Here is a 16329-nt window from a genome sequence, read left to right as displayed (position 1 = left end):
TAAATGTGACTGTGTAACGATTCCAGCGTAGATGGAATAAAACCAGTAGAATGTTTGTCATCAATAAGCAGAAGATGTGGCGATCAGCCCTCGTGGCCTGTTGAACATCAGTGATGTTGGTTGGTAGTAGATGAGTTTCCACTGTATAAGATCTGCACTGTCTAGAAAAGAGCTTCATCTTTAGCCAGCACCTGCGATGCTGTCACTCAGCCTGCCGTCTGTCCTTGCAGCCGATGATTGTGTCACGCAACGCCAACCAAAATCCTGCAGCCTTACATTTTTATTCAGGAGAACAAGGCGAGATATCTGGTTTCTGTTACAGAAGCCAGCAAAGCTACAGCTGATCTGCTGCGTGAGGGTTTTTTACCCTGACTGCCACATACAGGACGCACTTCGTCATCTTACCACACTAACACACATACAAACTTTGATGCATGCTTTTCTCTACACACTGTTTTACTTGTGACTTTCGAGTGTTGCGCTGTCTTTTGACAGTTGAATGTTGCACACAGCTTGAAGTGTAATAGTAAACTGCTTTCTCACTTATTCTTCTGTAGCTTTCTTGCAGTTTGTTACAGCTATTGTTACAATTATTAACCAATAAAAGCTTTTTCAAAAGAACAAGGAAAAGACTGGACATCTGAATTGTTTCTTTATTTTTAAACAGCATGTCAGAAGTGAGTATGACTCCTTGAGGATCTTGAGGGTTTCAGCATGAGCCGCCTTTTTAACGTCACGCCACAGCATCTCAATCGGATTCAGGTCAGACCAGGCCACTCACAAGTCTTCATTTGTTTTTCTTATGCCATTCAGAAGTGGACCCGCTGGTGTGTTTTGGATCAATGTTCTGCTGCAGAACCCAAGTGTGCTTCAGTTTGAGGTCACGAACAGATGGCTGGACGTTCTCTCTCAGGATGTTTTTGGTAGACGGCTGAATTTATGGTTCCATTGACCACAGCAAGTCTTCAAGGTCCTGAGTCAGCAAAACGGCCCCAGACCATCACACATCCACCCCCATATTTTACTGTTGGTTTGACGTAAAATACTGCTAATTTTACGTCAGACGTAATGGGAGACACGCCTTCCAAAAACGTTTGTCCTGTCAGTCCACAGAGTATTTTCCCAAAAGTCTTGGATCATCAAGATGTTCCTTTTGCTCAGGAGTAGGTTTTTGGCTTGGATGAGTTGTCGCTGTGCTCTTGGGGTAATTTTGGTTAAATTTCTTCCACCTTTCTGTGGCGTTCAAGGAGACGAAGACGTTTTTTTTGTTTTTGCAGCCCTTCCGTCTCAGACGCCGTCTGATGGTTATGGGGCTGCAGTCAGCATAAAATGACAATGAATCCACATATCTGCACAGATTTGGCCTTTTAAAGACACGTGGTCTGTTAAGAGGTATATTCTAAAACACTTCTTCAGCAGAGGATCAGAGAGGAGAAACACAGAATTTCTTGCTAGCAAGGGCAGCCTCCAGAAGCGTGAGGCTCAGAGACTAAGCCCTGAGTACTGCCCTGGTCTTTATTTATATGCTTCAGTGAGCGTTTGTTCCATACATTGAAATGTGGAGGTGTGTGTGTGTGTGTGTGTGTGTCAGAGTGTGACCCCATAAATGACTTCCCTAAACCTGCTGGTTTCGAAGTCCAGCAGTTCATCAAACCAAAAGGCACTTAGACTAAGACAGATATAGCTACGTTAATCAGCCAGATTAACTTGTGACACACATCTGAGCCACGTTTGAATTCCTGTTTCATGCACAATACATTTGTAACTTTTCATTTTTTCTGTTTTTGTGTCTTGCAAATAAACCTTTAAACTGATTGAAATGATGTTATGTATTTATTTTTGGCCTTTAGCTACGTTGGCCCTGAGAGGCCAAACGGACTGCAACTTAAGAAAACAGCAGCAATAAAAAAAAACACCGCAAAAGCACAAAAAACACAACTGAAATAGGAAAAAAGAAAACACAAATACAAAAAACGAAAACACAAATAGGAAAAAACAATACGGAAGTGTTTCTGGGGAGACAATAGTAATCAGTAATAAACAGAGCCAGTGTGACTAAGTGGAGCTTGTGAGAGTGAGTGGATTGAAGAAAGTGAGGGACTCAGATGTGTCAGTTGGTTTGTCTTTGTTTGTGAGTGTGGAGGAGAGTTAGATTGGGTTGGTTTTAAAGCTAAGTTAAGAATATTCTGAATTTCAATTCAATTTTATTTATATAGCACCAAATCACAACAACAGTCGCCTCAAGGCGCTTTATATTGTACAGTTTAATTTCCAAAACTTGCATATGATCTTCAGTTTGCAGCTGGACTATCACATAGCAGCTGGAGCAGTCTCACATGGAGGCCAGTCCACTGCTGCCACCTGTGGCCAAGTGCCATAGCCTACTACTAGATGAACTTGTGACACACATCTGCAGTAGAGGCTGAGTGGCTGCTCTCACACCTGGAGCATCCAAATCGACCCACAAACACGCTGAAAGATGCAATGCCATCAATGTGGATTGTCAAGACTGAGAGACCTCTTCCCTCTGACCCCTCCCCAAACCCTCAAACCCTCCTACCCACCTCGACATACAAACTCTGTGTGGCTTCACGTGTTCTGTTGATGTTTACATGATCGAAATAACTTGAACACAAACACAAACAAACAAAGAGGAAGACCGCACCGGAAGGAAACAACTACAAGTCCCAGCATCCTCTGTGTTTAGGGAGCAGCAGTGAAAGTGAAAGTATTGAGCCTCCGTTCAGAGCAGCAGGAGGAGGAAGGTGGAGCTGAGGCAGGTGAGTGTTTACATGAATATGTTTCTTCTTATGACATAAAATAATTCCACGCTGTTCGTGTCTGTGGGTGAAATGTGAGGCCGGTCGGCTCCTCTGAGCGCTGGTTTCCTGTAAGTAGAGAGGAAGTGAGTTTAGCTGAGCCTCCGTTTAGTGTGAGAGAGCAGGAGGAGAGTGAGAGCTGTGCTGAGGCAGGGTGAGTGTTAACACCGCTCTGACATTACTGTGTCTCTGTGGCGGGAACAACAGGCTCCGTCAGTGGAGGCAAAAATAATCAGACTTTGGTTTTTCAAAGGAAACAACTTTATGTCGGAAGTTCCCGCACGCTCATTGGATAACGAGGTGTCAATCTCGAGCTATTAGCCAATGAGCGTGCGGATTCACAGAAAGCCCCGCCTTTATCACGGGACTTTAAAAACTTCAATGGCGACAGAAACTCCGTGAGTGGAGTTCAGGGCGACGTTATGAAACTGTGACGTTTGAGCCACTTCCTGTTCTCAGTCCCAGCGTCCTGATCACCGAGGTTTCTGTTGCTCTGATATCTGATATTGATTATATTGGTAAACAGGCTGTAGCATAAACATCAAACACAGCTGAAGCAGTTTTTTGGATTGTTGGCTTCAAATGATCCGTCGGTTTGAAAAGGAAAAACAATTTAAAAAAGGTGAAGCTGATGCAGGGTGAGTGTTAACACCAGGGCCCTGTTCCAGGAAGCCGGTTTAGTGGAAAAACTGAGTAAGTATACCCTGAGTTAACGAAAACTCTGGGTCTTCGGTTTCACAAAGCGAGTTCAGCTGCAGCCTGACTGAGTCACTATGACGACACACGCCGTGAAGCTAACCTGCCCCCTAGCAGGTTTGCTACAACTAACCCTGACTGTCTCCGCCCCTTTGTCGGAAACCTGACAGTAGGAAGTGTCAGTCATGGCGTGTCCCTTCCTTGAAGAGCCGGTAGATATCGAAGCCCAAATTCTCTGCAGAGCTCTCCGCCGGGAGAGAGTGATTCGAGCGCGTCTGGACATTTTATCATTACCTGATGAATTTCTGTGCGAACGTTACCGTTTCTCAGCACAATCTATAAGTTATTTGGATGACATCCTCAGGCCATATATTACGCATGTGACACATCGCGGACATCCTCTCAGTTCTGTACATATTATTTGTATTGCACTTCGGTTTTTTGCAAACGGGAGCTTTCTGTATAATATTGGTGATGCTGAGCACGTTTCCAAGGCTACCGTCTGTCGGGCAGTCAGGAATGTTACAGTTGCACTGAAACGTCTCCTGTACTCGTTTGTGGTGTTCCCCGGTCATAGACCCACAAGATTTATCAAAGAGGGATGCCACAAAATTGCAGGTATCAGGATGACCAAAACTTAATTTATGATGTGGTGATACTTGAACTACTACTTAAATTTTACATTTATTCTCACGGTTCCCAGGCGTGATTGGCTGTATAGATGGCACTCACATTCCAATCATTGCTCCTTCAGTAAATGAAGGAGACTATGTGAACAGGAAGTCTTTCCACAGCATTAATGTACAGGTACATAGTTCCCTGTAGCATTTCAAACTAACAAATTATTTCATTATAGTAATGGATGCTAATTTGTGTTCTCTGCACTGTGAAGATCATATATGATGCTGCCAACATTATCACAAATGTGGAAGCCAAGTGGCCAGGCTCTGTCCATGACTCACAAATATTCCGTGAATGTACACTGAGCACAAAATTTGGACATGGTGAGTTGAGAATACTTTAAAATATATAAAGACCAATTGCTTCAGGGACATTTGAACTGAAGTGTATCCTTCTGTCTTAGGAGAGTTCACTGGCTACTTGCTTGGTGATAGGGGGTATCCATGTTTACCCTATTTGCTTACCCCTTACCCTGACCCTGCACCGGGCCCACAGCAGCGATATAATCTGGCTAATTGCAGGACAAGAGCCAGAATTGAAATGACTATCGGAATGCTTAAGGCCCGGTTCCAGTGCCTGCAAAGACTCAGGGTCACCCCAGAAAGGGCATGTGACATTATTGTGGCATGTGTGATTCTTCACAACATTGCCACAATTAGAGGAGAACACTGTCCTTCTGAACCAAACATCAGCAGTGATCCAAACCATGAACATCCTGACCCTCCCACGGACATACAAGATGGAAGCGCAGTCAGAGACACCATATGTCACAATCATTTCTTTTGACCCATCACCTCAACATGTTGAAAGAAGAATAAACAGATGTTTTGTTCAACTGGCTTTATTGGTCGCCTGTGTTTCCTGTACACAAAGTATTAAAAGATGTAAACCTCATAAAGTGTCTCTGTTGCTTCCTCCTCTGTAACAGCTGTCAATGTTTCTTCATTATTTTCCTGCAGTAAAGAAATAAACAACATTGCTGTTCTACTGTAAACTCATGTAATCTGTGGAGTATTACTCACAACTGCATGTTGGTCTGGCTCAACAGGAGGCTGCACCAGATGCAGTACACCCCCACCATCAACTGATAGAATATGAGGTTTATACAGGTCACTTATAACTTACAAGGGACCAAATGGCAATTAACAAACATACCAATCATCTTACACTTCATTGTCATTATGATCTCAAAGACAACCAAGACTGAGGGAAGGCAAAATCAGTAGGACAATAACTTGACTACAAAATAATCCATTATGGTAAAGAGTTTATCAAATGAATGAGCAGCACTGCAAAGGTGACTGTGAAGAAAGGATGTATGCACATCATGTATTATTTTGAATTTACCCCCTATGTAGGCACTTGTGTCTTGCGGGGTTATTGACTCAGAGGATGTCCCCGCAGAGATGCCTTCGGCCACAGGGCGCCCACTGTTTTCGCTGAGGGCCAACTGCTCAGCCTCTGTGAGTGGTGGTGGTGGAGGACCCCCACCTGTTTTTTCGGGCCTCCGCTTTTTTTTCTGTTGGCTATAACGGGCCACATTTGAGCATACAGAGTAAGCAAATATGTACTTGTAATGTGCTCAGATAATTTCAATAAGTGCTTACAGAAAGAAAATTAATGTAGCCTCTAACTGCAATTGATTTACATGGGACAAACAGACCAAGCACTATGGCTCATAATACAATTACACCTTACCTGTTTGGACTATATTTTTATATTTCATTTTTACTTGCTGCCAGGCACGTTTGGGGCCTGTTGGGTTGCACCTGCGCTCACATCACATCACAAAATAAAATGTATAAAATAACAAATAAAATAACATATGATAAAATAACGTGTTAAATGGGTGGAAATCCCTAGATCAATGTTTATATTAACACTCACGCATTGACTCTGTCGGCTATGTTTTGCCATGCATGCTTCCTTTCTTTCGCAGCTGTGGCTGTGTTACTTTTTTCCGCGGAATTTGCATGTTTTCGGCATATGCTGCCATCAGAATTTCGCCGTCAAGCGCTGTAAAATACATTGACCGCGCCTTCTTTCCCTCCGTCTCCATGGTGACTCGCTTAATCTGTGCTCCGCTTATCAGGGCTTTATGTATCCTCGTCCGCGCGCTTCACTTGGGGTTAAAGCAACTCCGCGTTGACTGAACTAATTGTTATCAGCCTTTCTGAAACCGAATATTCCGAGTTGGACAGTTCGGGGTTACTCAACCCTGAGTATCGTTTTTCACTCTGAGTTTTCTAAACCGGCTTCCTGAAACAGGGCCCAGGACTTTAGAGGGAAGAAGAGTCACAGCTCAGCATGTTGTTGACGGGTTGTTGTTCAATTGGGGGAAGACATCTGAATCATTGCAGGGGGAATGTCTTTCACAACTTGAATGAATTTACTCTGAGTACATGATTTGCCATAATGATCTATGAGTTTGTTATATGTTAACACATTTCATTGTCTAAAAGGTGTAAAACCGTCCAAATGCCATGATCCAGCCAATCCTTATAAAAGATGGATTTTCTTTTATCGTATACATCTGTTGTTCCAAATCGAATTTGTATGTGGAGAAAAAATATTCTTGTGTATCATTTTCCAGTACTGGAGAACCTGTTTGTGAAAATTGGATAATTTAATTTGGAAATTTCAAAGTCGCACTTTATAAGAAATTCAATGCCACCCAGCTTCTCAAAAATTACTTTGGGGAAATAAAACCAAATACTGTTTGAATTATTTATGAAAGACTGCAACCATTTGAGTTTGATGGAACCATCATTGCTTCAAAATCAATCGCATTCAAACCTCCTTCTTCAAATGACTTCACTATATCACTCTTCCTAACATAATGTTGCTTGTTTCTCCAAATGTAATTGAAATTAATTCGATCTATATTATTGATTAGACTATTGGAAACATATAAACATTGTGATGGATAAATCAATCGAGAGATACCTTCTGTTTTAGTAAGCAAGACGTGTCCAAAGATGGAGAGGTGTCTTTGTAGCCAGCTGTTTAGATTTCTGGGTAATATTCTCAAAATGTAGATTTTCTCTATTATTTGTGTTCTTTGACATTATAATACCCAAATATTTAATGTCAGTTTTAACAGCTATGTTAAGAGAGCTACTAGGTCACAATCATGAATAGTTAATATTTTCTAATATTCAGGTACAAACCAGAAGCCTTTGAGAAAAGTGAAATTTCATTCATGTTCTATAAAAACTGACGATTCCTCGTCTAACATTAAAGCGTTTAGATGTTCCAAAAGGTAAAGAAACAGAACTATTGAGTCAGAGTATAATAAAGAAATTAAATCTATGAAGTTTTGTTTACCAAAACCAAAATAGGGTAGAGCTTTTAAAATAAAAGGATGTTCGACCGTATCAAATGCCTTATAAAAGTCTAAAAAAAGAATCACACCATCATCTTCAATTAAGTGATTAGGATCCAGTAGATCTAAAACCAATCTAATATTATTGGTTGTAGATTATCGATTAGTCTTTTATCTTTACCAGGTTTGGGAATAAGGGAGAAAAGACCCTGTTTCATTGTTGTTGCTAACATTTCATTACTAATGATTTCATTAATAGTTTTGAAGAAAAATTATTTTATTTCTTTCCAGAAGAATTTATAAAAGATTGCCGTCAAGCCGTCATGACCAGGAGCTTTGATTGATCGATTGATTGATTGATTGATTGATTGATTGATTGTACTGTATTCATCCCGAGGGAAATTGGGTTAAGGCTGCCAGCCGTGCCAGCGCCGTCTTACCCATCCGACCATACATACATTACACAAACATCACATGGGGAAGACAGGTCAGAGGGGTATAACATGGAAAAGCACAACATGAGGAAAGATAAGGAGAAAAAAATAACTCCCCCCAGACTGAGCTCCAACAGGGAGATCAGTTTGAGAACAGAAAAAAAAAACACCTCTGCACAAAGCACATGAATGTCCAGAGTTCAGCTGGGACAGTGTCCTTCGCCCTGCCAGGCTAAGTAAACAGTCTTCCAGCCAACCCAGGTGGCCTTGCATAGGATGGGAAGAACAGTCTCAACACAGTCGTTATCAGGGTGTTGTTGTTCAGCTCCAGCCTTGAGACCGCAGCTGGCGCCGAAGGGGTCTCCGCATGAAGTGATGGTGGTTTTTACTGTAGTGCAAACAACTCATGTGAACTTCAAAGCTGTTCTAACAGCTTTGTCATTTTCAGTTTGTTTAAGGCTTGATCTCAGTCATCCAGTGATATATCAGAATCACACATTTCTCTGAATACAGAATCGATTTTTGGAGTATAAGGTTCAATCTGATCACAAAAACTTAATGAATCAGTAATTAAATATTTTGAGGAGTATAAATTTGAGTAAAATTTATGTTTTTCTTCCGCTATAGTCTTATGATTTGTGCATTCCTCCCCATTTACGATTAATGTATTAATAGATTTCTTTTCTTGCCTCCGTTTCTCCAAATTGTAGAAATATGAAGCACTTTTTCACCTTCTTCTATCCATTTTGCACGAGCTCTAATGTAAGCTCCATGAGCCTTTTTCTTGTATAGATCATCTAATTGAGCCTGTAAAGACAACAGGGATTTCTTATCAGCCTCTGACATAAAATGTCTATTACAATAGTTATTTATATTGTAAAGTAATTTACTTTCAAATTCCTTCTGTTGTCTACTTTTCATTTTACTAAACGTAATTGAAAATTCTTTAAATTTAAAAATTCCCATCTATGTATGTAATTGCCAATTGTTACATTGTTGTAAATGTTATGGAGGAGCTCTTTAACTATCTTAACATACCCGTCATCAATTAACCCCTGGAGGGTCTTAACACCTGGAGGCGTCTTAAAAATGCATCCACCTTTGTGCTTAACGACAATAAATGTCCATTCCCCAAAAAGTGCTATAAAAACTTTATATATTCATATTTTTTTTCACTTTAAATTGGTCAGTCTTTTAAAACTACTTCTCCCTGAAATATTCATATAAAGTTTTAATTATATTTTCGTTGTTTTAACCCTTTAAATCCCAGTTTCATTACACGAGCGCCCTGTTTTTTTAGCCCCAAAAAACAAAAAAACTAAATATTTTCAAAAAAAAACATTTGAAGTAATATTTGATTGTTATTATAATTAGGCCTTCAGATGGACAAAAGATTGGCACCAAAATGAATTTTGACCTGCCATAATTTTTTTTGCAGGAGCACATTAAAAAATGCATGAAAAATGCAAATTCCCCAAAAGTGCAATAAAAATATTAAATATTAATTTTTTTTTTCACTTTAAATTGGTCAGTCTTTTAAAACTACTTCTCCCTGAAATATTCATATAAAGTTTTAATTATATTTTCGTTGTTTTAACCCTTTAAATCCCAGTTGTATTACAAAAAAACTAAAAAAAAAAACTAAAAAACTAAATATTTTCCAAAAAAAACATTTGAAGTAATATTTGATTGTTATTATAATTAGGCCTTTAGATGGTCCAAAGATCGGCACCAAAAGTAATTTCGATCTACTTTAAAAAAAAAATTCCGGAACCGAAAATAGTCTCCAGGCGGTCAATGCTGGTCCTCTAGGCCGAAATTAGTGCCTCTTCCCGGGGTAAGTTGCGACGAAGAACCGGGGCATGTTGCGTGGGACTCCTTTCTCCAGCAGACACGTCCATACCACGTGACAACAAATACGTCATTTCCTGTTGATTGAAAAAAAAAAATCCACCCTCTCACGTCGGTGAGAGGGTGGATTGGTCTCGCCCGATCAGCGGGCATAGCCGGTGATGCAAGCCGGAAATCAGACTTCCTTTCCCGCAGTTCAGTTCTGCAGCCCGCTGTTTTCGAGCAGAGGTCAAATGTGAAGCAAGGGCGCCACTCGGTGGACAAATAAAAAAATTACAACTCTAAGGTCTCTAGTTAAAAACGAAACCTAAGGTGGAAACCTGACGATCCCTTAAACCCTAATTTTTCTGGCGTGAAAAATAGCGTTTATAATGGGTTTCAATGGGACAATTTTTGTCCAAAGGCATAAAGGTGGATGCATTTCTGTAGCTTAGCCATTTTAGGCTAATTTAATGAATTTACACCACAATTAAACAAAAAAAGTAAAAAAAAAAATTCTTTGACAAATTTGGCTTTAATCCACTCAACACAGTGAAAATGGTTTAAAACTAAAAATTCAAAAGACAATAAATGTCCTTAATAGATCTGCATTAAATTTCCAGTAATCTTTTTTAAACTGCGTTTTATTTTCAGGGTTAAGTTTAAAAGTAATAATACTGTGATCTGTCAACGGGGCTGCTGAGATGGAAACATGTGAAACATCTATATAGTAAAGTCGACTCAACCACAGTATGGAATGCCAGGACTGCCATAATAAATTAATTAAATGCACGATTAAATAATAAATTAAATGTGACAATAATTAATTTAAATTTGAAATAATTAATTAAAATGGGGAATAAATAATTAAATAAATATTTTTGACACATTTAAATAATTATTTAATGGTGTATTTAATTAATTCATTTTGGCACAGTTGACTCCTTCAGGTCTCACCATAAATTTATTTTATCTGTCAACCTCACCCATCAAACCCAGGGGGCGGGGTTAACGCTGATCGAGTCAGAACCATTGCTTTGGCCTGGTGGCCATTGTTTTTAGAAGGCGTTACTGCACACCAACAACTGCCATGTGGAAACTAACAGAACTGCACTTTGAAAAACTCTGTTTGTGTCTCACCAAATACCGTTTTAATATTTTTTAGCCGAGAATGTAGCGGTTTAATCTTCAGATGTCTGGTCGGTTTGTCAAGATACAGCTTCTTTGCAAAAGTGCTTCGATGATTTTGGAGATGTCTGCCCAGCCCAGTCTCACGGCAAAGCGTGGGATAGACCTGCTCGCCTTGCAAGCAATCGAGCTGTTATTACCACCGACAAAGCGCAGGCCCCGGTACACAGCTGTAACAACCCCCGCTGACACTGACTTCATTTACTGAGGTTATATTTATCGAGTTTTTATTTCCTGATGTTCGTATGTGTCATACGTGTTCCAGTCGCCAATTCTGAATTATAACTAACATTAAAAACATGTTTAAGGAGGAGAGAGAGCAAAAAGATTCGATTAACAGCTGATGTTTGGGTTTTTGTTCAATAATCAGCGTGACCTGATAAACGCATAAAAGAAATAACGTTGGTGTTTCCGTCATGTAGTAACTGTTAGGTTTAACTGTACAAAGGTGGTTCGACACTATGAAACACACACAGACTTCATGATGTTCGCCTCATTTTTTTATTGTGAATATTAATCATGAGGGTAAACGGCCCTGTACACCACGGAGCGAGGTCAGCATGTCCACCATATCTTCAGCTCTCTGAGTTAACCCATCAAACTAATCTAACGCTCATCTACGAATAATTCACGGCTCATATCAATATGATTTTACAGAAAATCATCCTTATTACTGCCAACTATTCCAGATACCATCAAATGTTAAAGGAAAATATGAGGATGAGTGTCTGTGAGCTGAGAAGGACGTGAAGCGAGCAGTTTATCCCAGAGCTGAAGCTGCTCTGTGTGCAGAGATGAGCTCAGATTCCTGCTGTGATTGATCAACAGTCACAGAAATGTAGACTTGTAGTTATTACTGCAGTATGGTCACAGCAGATACTGATAAACATGTATTATGAGGATGGATGATCAAGTTTCTCACTCTCTCCTTTAAATCTCAGTTTTTTTCTTCTTCACAGTTTATCTGTTAATTTATTAATGAATAACACTGAAAGAGTTTCTGTTATATTTCCCCTTGAACATCAGCTTATTAGGGCGGCATTAGGAAATAGCCCCCCTCCAAAGAATGAATAAATGAATGATGATAATAAAATGATTAAAAAGCAGAGCTCAGAGTGGTAGAATGGTCAAACATGGATCCACGGGTGGTTCAACTGCATTTGGTGACGTGACCAAAGCAAATCTTTCAAATAATCCCACCATCAACGGGATGTTGTCTCCTTTACTACGGTTACTTTACTTGGTCACCGTGTGAATTTCTTTGAAATGAACCAAATTCTTTTATTTGTCGGTTGTTGCATATTTAACCTCTACAGTCAGGAAAGGAGGAGATGAGGCCTCAACAATGTTGGGTTGTAGCTGTGCTTCAGGTTAGAGTGAGTGTCCATGGAATAAATGTAAGTCAGTGAACTGGAAACATGACTGTGTTCAAACGTTTTTTCCTTTTTATAATGAGTCTAATCAAAGGTGCACAGAAGTATCTCCACTGTGACTTTTCTGTGTCACCATCAGAGCTTCTGCACAGTGTTTCTGGGGCAGATAACATTGCAGCATTATGGAGACATTATGGAGACAAAAAGAAAAGCGTCTGGATTTCTTTAAGTTAAACTTAAAGAAATCCAGACGCTTTTCTTGGACTGTTGGTTTCAGTGTTTAGTCTCATTCACACACTCCCTCAGACTCTTCACACACACTGATTTGCTGACATAAACACACTCCTGTGTGCTTCACACACACACTGAGGACCATCTACAGACTGTGAGCTCCGTCTTCTTTGTCTTTGGAGCCGAACTCTGACAAAGTTAGGAACAAAACTTTCTCCAGCGTGTGAACTTTCCTCCTAGACTCAGCCTGAGCAGTCAGACCACATATTTCTAAAGCAGCACATGAAGGTGTGGCTCACACACACACAGGTGAAGGAAACAGCTGCAGTATTAAAAACTGCTTCACTGTCTACAAATATATGAACTGAATGTTTCTTTCAGGCTGTAAAAACCTTATTTATCCTCCATTACAGTCCTGCATTCAGAGCATTACTTCTGTTATATTAGTACATGTATTTTATTCTGATGAACACATGAAACTCTGAGCTGGATTGAATCCATTGAATCAGAGTCCAGGACTCAGACTAAACACACTGAATGTGTCCTGAGCTCGGCCGCTGTTCCACAGTAACTGCTGTCAGAGTCACTGTTACTGAGTTAGCTTAGCTAGCAGAGCAGCTAGCAGTTAGAGTATGAACTCTGTAAGCAGTCAGCTCGGTCCTGGACATTGTTACTGACATAAAGCTGCTCTCTGCAGCCATGTTTGACCTGCTGCTTTGTAGGACTACAGTAATGGAGGATTTGGAGGCTGAACTGGGCTCTGTGACACTTTTTGTAGTGAACTGATGAAAGCTGCGTCTCAGATGGATGTTAGTCCAACACATCAGACACGACCTCTGCAGCTCTCAGTTGATGTGCATGTAACGCAATCTGTACTTACGCCAAACCTTTAATGAGTGGAAATCAGGACTGTTGACCTTGGGCAGTTCACTAGGTGTCTGTGTCATCAATTTCACCCCGATGTTTAACCCAGAATCACAGTTTCTCTAAAAATAGGTTACAAGAAATCAAATGTATCCCAAATATCTATATCCTGTCAGAAGCTAGTTTCGTAAAGGAGATTGGTAGTAGCTGCTCCACCACAGGAACAATAAGGCTTCCAGCACACAATGGACACCACACTTACTTAGCATAAACACATTTATTTGACACAATTTTAAATAATAAACCCCTTTTTTTTGTAGTGTCTTTCCACTCAGTGTCCCAAGGAAAATAAAATAAATAAACAAAATCAAATATGTATCCTTTAAGGTCCTTTGGCCAAAAGAAAATCATCTGAGCTCAGGGAAAAATAAAGCGCATCGTTGGGGCCCTTTGAATTGTTCCTACCGCTCTGTTGGAACGGTGTAGCATCCAATAATAGCATCCAGCAAGCAGCAACGACCATCTATTTGCCAGGACGGTTCGGCAGAGTCATCAGATGAGGACTTCCACAAGGCAGTTCATCCAGTAGGATTTAGGGCCCCAAAAGGGCAAACAAACCAGCCTACACACAAGTGTGCAGAAGAATTAACTGAAATGTTCATAAGTCTCAGTACCACTGACTCAGTGTCCATGTCACTAACGGCTTATTTAACAGACTTACCATTATAATAATACAGGTTTGTCAAAATACAACATAACAGAACATAAATGCAGTTAACAATGCTTATTAATGCTGTTCTTAGGCATAACATAATAACACTGTAACTGACCTCGTGTCGGCCGCCATTTCAGGACATTAGCTAGGCTCATTTAACGGCTAGCTTGCTAACAGTCAGCCAATAACACACGTTATACAATATTTAGCCTCTTTCTTAACAACATGACAGCGGTAGATTTGATACCTCGCTGCAGTATAATAAGGCACAAAACATTTCATACGAACATGAGCTGCACGCTAACTCACCAGAGGAGTTCGTGTAATGGCGAATGGCTGTCGGATTCAGCTCAGCTTCACGTTCGTAACTGCTACAAGACTCTTTTTCCTAACAACATATTACATCATTAGCTTCACATATAAAGGTTTTTAAAACTATTTACAGCAACTCAAATGTCTACTGTACCCGAATTTCCAGCTCGTAGAGGGCACGAGAGCAGCATGCGCCTCATCGGACGAACGGGAGGAAAAACTCTGTAGCTGGACTAGAGAGTGGCTATGCGCACGGCACAGTGGTGCGTTCAGTGACCACAAATAATCAGAAATCCCATACTCAACCAATGATCTGGGTTACATGCACATGAATGATTTGTGTTTCCTCTGCAGGTGAAGGTAGAAAGTGTGTGTGAGCTGATGTGAATTGAGCAGCATGGATCAGTGTGAGGACAGAGAGGAGGGAGTCCCTCCCTCTAAAAGCACTCTGTGTGGGGAACATGAGAGCCAGACCAAAGCTCAGAGGTGAGATGACCATCTCTAACTGTCCATGACTCTTCTCCATGTCACAGCTCAGCACTCACATCACTGCTCCATCATTATTCACAGGAACCAGCCTGGACCTCCACCCAGAAGTGTGTCCTTACAGAGTGACGCGTCCAAAGATTTCAACATTTGGTTTAAAGTCTCTGCTGCAGAGAGGTGAGCTGTTAGTAACAAGAACTCTCTGATTTAAATGATTTTGATGTTTCATGGTTTCTGCATCTCTGTAGCAGAGCAGTGTCTCCAAGGACACACAGGCTCAGCTGTAACTGTCAGTTTATCTGGTTTAAGACACATCTGGACACAATTGGCTGTTTTTAACTATGTATTTTAATCAGAGGTGTAAATTCAGACCTCACACATCTGGATCCTAAACTATGATAGAAACAGCTGCTAGCAGTGGGTACTTTGACTTTGATACGCTGCTCTAGAAAGCAAACAAAGGTTTGTGCAGCTCCTCTTCAGAAAAGTGTTCAGAGAGCAGCTGCTGTATTAGACAAAGGCTCGTCGTGTGAGCCCAGATGTGTGTAACAGCTGGATGAAGGAGAACCATCACAGTCACGTCTCCATCCCGCCTTTATTAATGAACTTCCTGTTGCTTGCAGATGACAGGAACACAAAGTGTTTGTGCCACGTGATGCTGCAGGATTTGTTAACATGTCCATGATGGTAACATCTCCTCGTCTAACTGCAAACACATGAGCGCTCCTAACGGCAGCTATCACAGCCACACAGGCAGACTGTCTCACTGTTGCATTCAGGGACATTTGTTTTCCTGTAAAAAGCTGAACTCTAATCTAAGAGGACTGTTACTGACAGGAAACAGCTGCATTATCTGCAGTCTGTGTGATCACAGCTGCTTCAATCACTTTATCAGAGAATTGATTATTGAATAAAACATGTTTATGTCTGCAGAGGTCAGAGGTCACAGTCTGCAGGATCCAGCTGTCCGTCTGTGAGGAGTGACCGGTCCAAACATAAACCTCCACTCTTCAGTGCTGAACCTGAACCAACGAGGTCAGAGACCTGTGATGACTCCTTTACATGTTTGTGTTTTCCTGGATAAATATGACCAAAGATTCATTAAAAAGATAAAAATCTTAGACTTTGTCCTGTAGCGCTGTGTGGCAGGCAGGATTGGACCCAAACACAACAGGATGAAGTCAAAGAGGCAGCTTTATTTCAGCTGTGAACATGCAAACAGCAGAAATAAGAAAACATAACTGTAGGTTTGCAGTGAATGACGCCTCAGCTCGACGCTCCACTTTGTCCCTCTTTTCCTTCTCCAAACAGCCACATCAGGACTCTCTGACGGAGTTTTAAAATATTTAATTTCAAATGTCCAAAGATGGTTCAA

The 16329-nt window shown here is 40.7% G+C and overlaps 2 long non-coding RNA genes across 2 annotated transcripts; one reads left to right on the top strand and one right to left on the bottom strand.

Moving 5' to 3' along the window:
* Positions 1-11460: 11460 nt before the first annotated feature.
* On the bottom strand, positions 11461-14753 carry LOC120737837. The gene is made up of 3 exons (XR_005696853.1): positions 14623-14753; positions 14466-14544; positions 11461-14063 (listed from the first exon to the last, which is right to left on the bottom strand). It is a non-coding gene; the product is annotated as an uncharacterized LOC120737837 (long non-coding RNA).
* A 150-nt stretch (positions 14754-14903) lies between these two features.
* On the top strand, positions 14904-16075 carry LOC120737829. Its single transcript, XR_005696845.1, has 3 exons — positions 14904-14954; positions 15039-15131; positions 15888-16075. It is a non-coding gene; the product is annotated as an uncharacterized LOC120737829 (long non-coding RNA).
* Positions 16076-16329: the final 254 nt, after the last annotated feature.

Source organism: Simochromis diagramma, unplaced genomic scaffold (genome assembly GCF_900408965.1).
Source record: "Simochromis diagramma unplaced genomic scaffold, fSimDia1.1 OVJJ01000336.1, whole genome shotgun sequence".
Lineage (NCBI taxonomy): Eukaryota > Metazoa > Chordata > Actinopteri > Cichliformes > Cichlidae > Simochromis > Simochromis diagramma.
The sequence above is the reverse complement of the archived record's forward strand: the minus strand, read 5'-3'. Positions and strand labels throughout refer to the sequence as shown.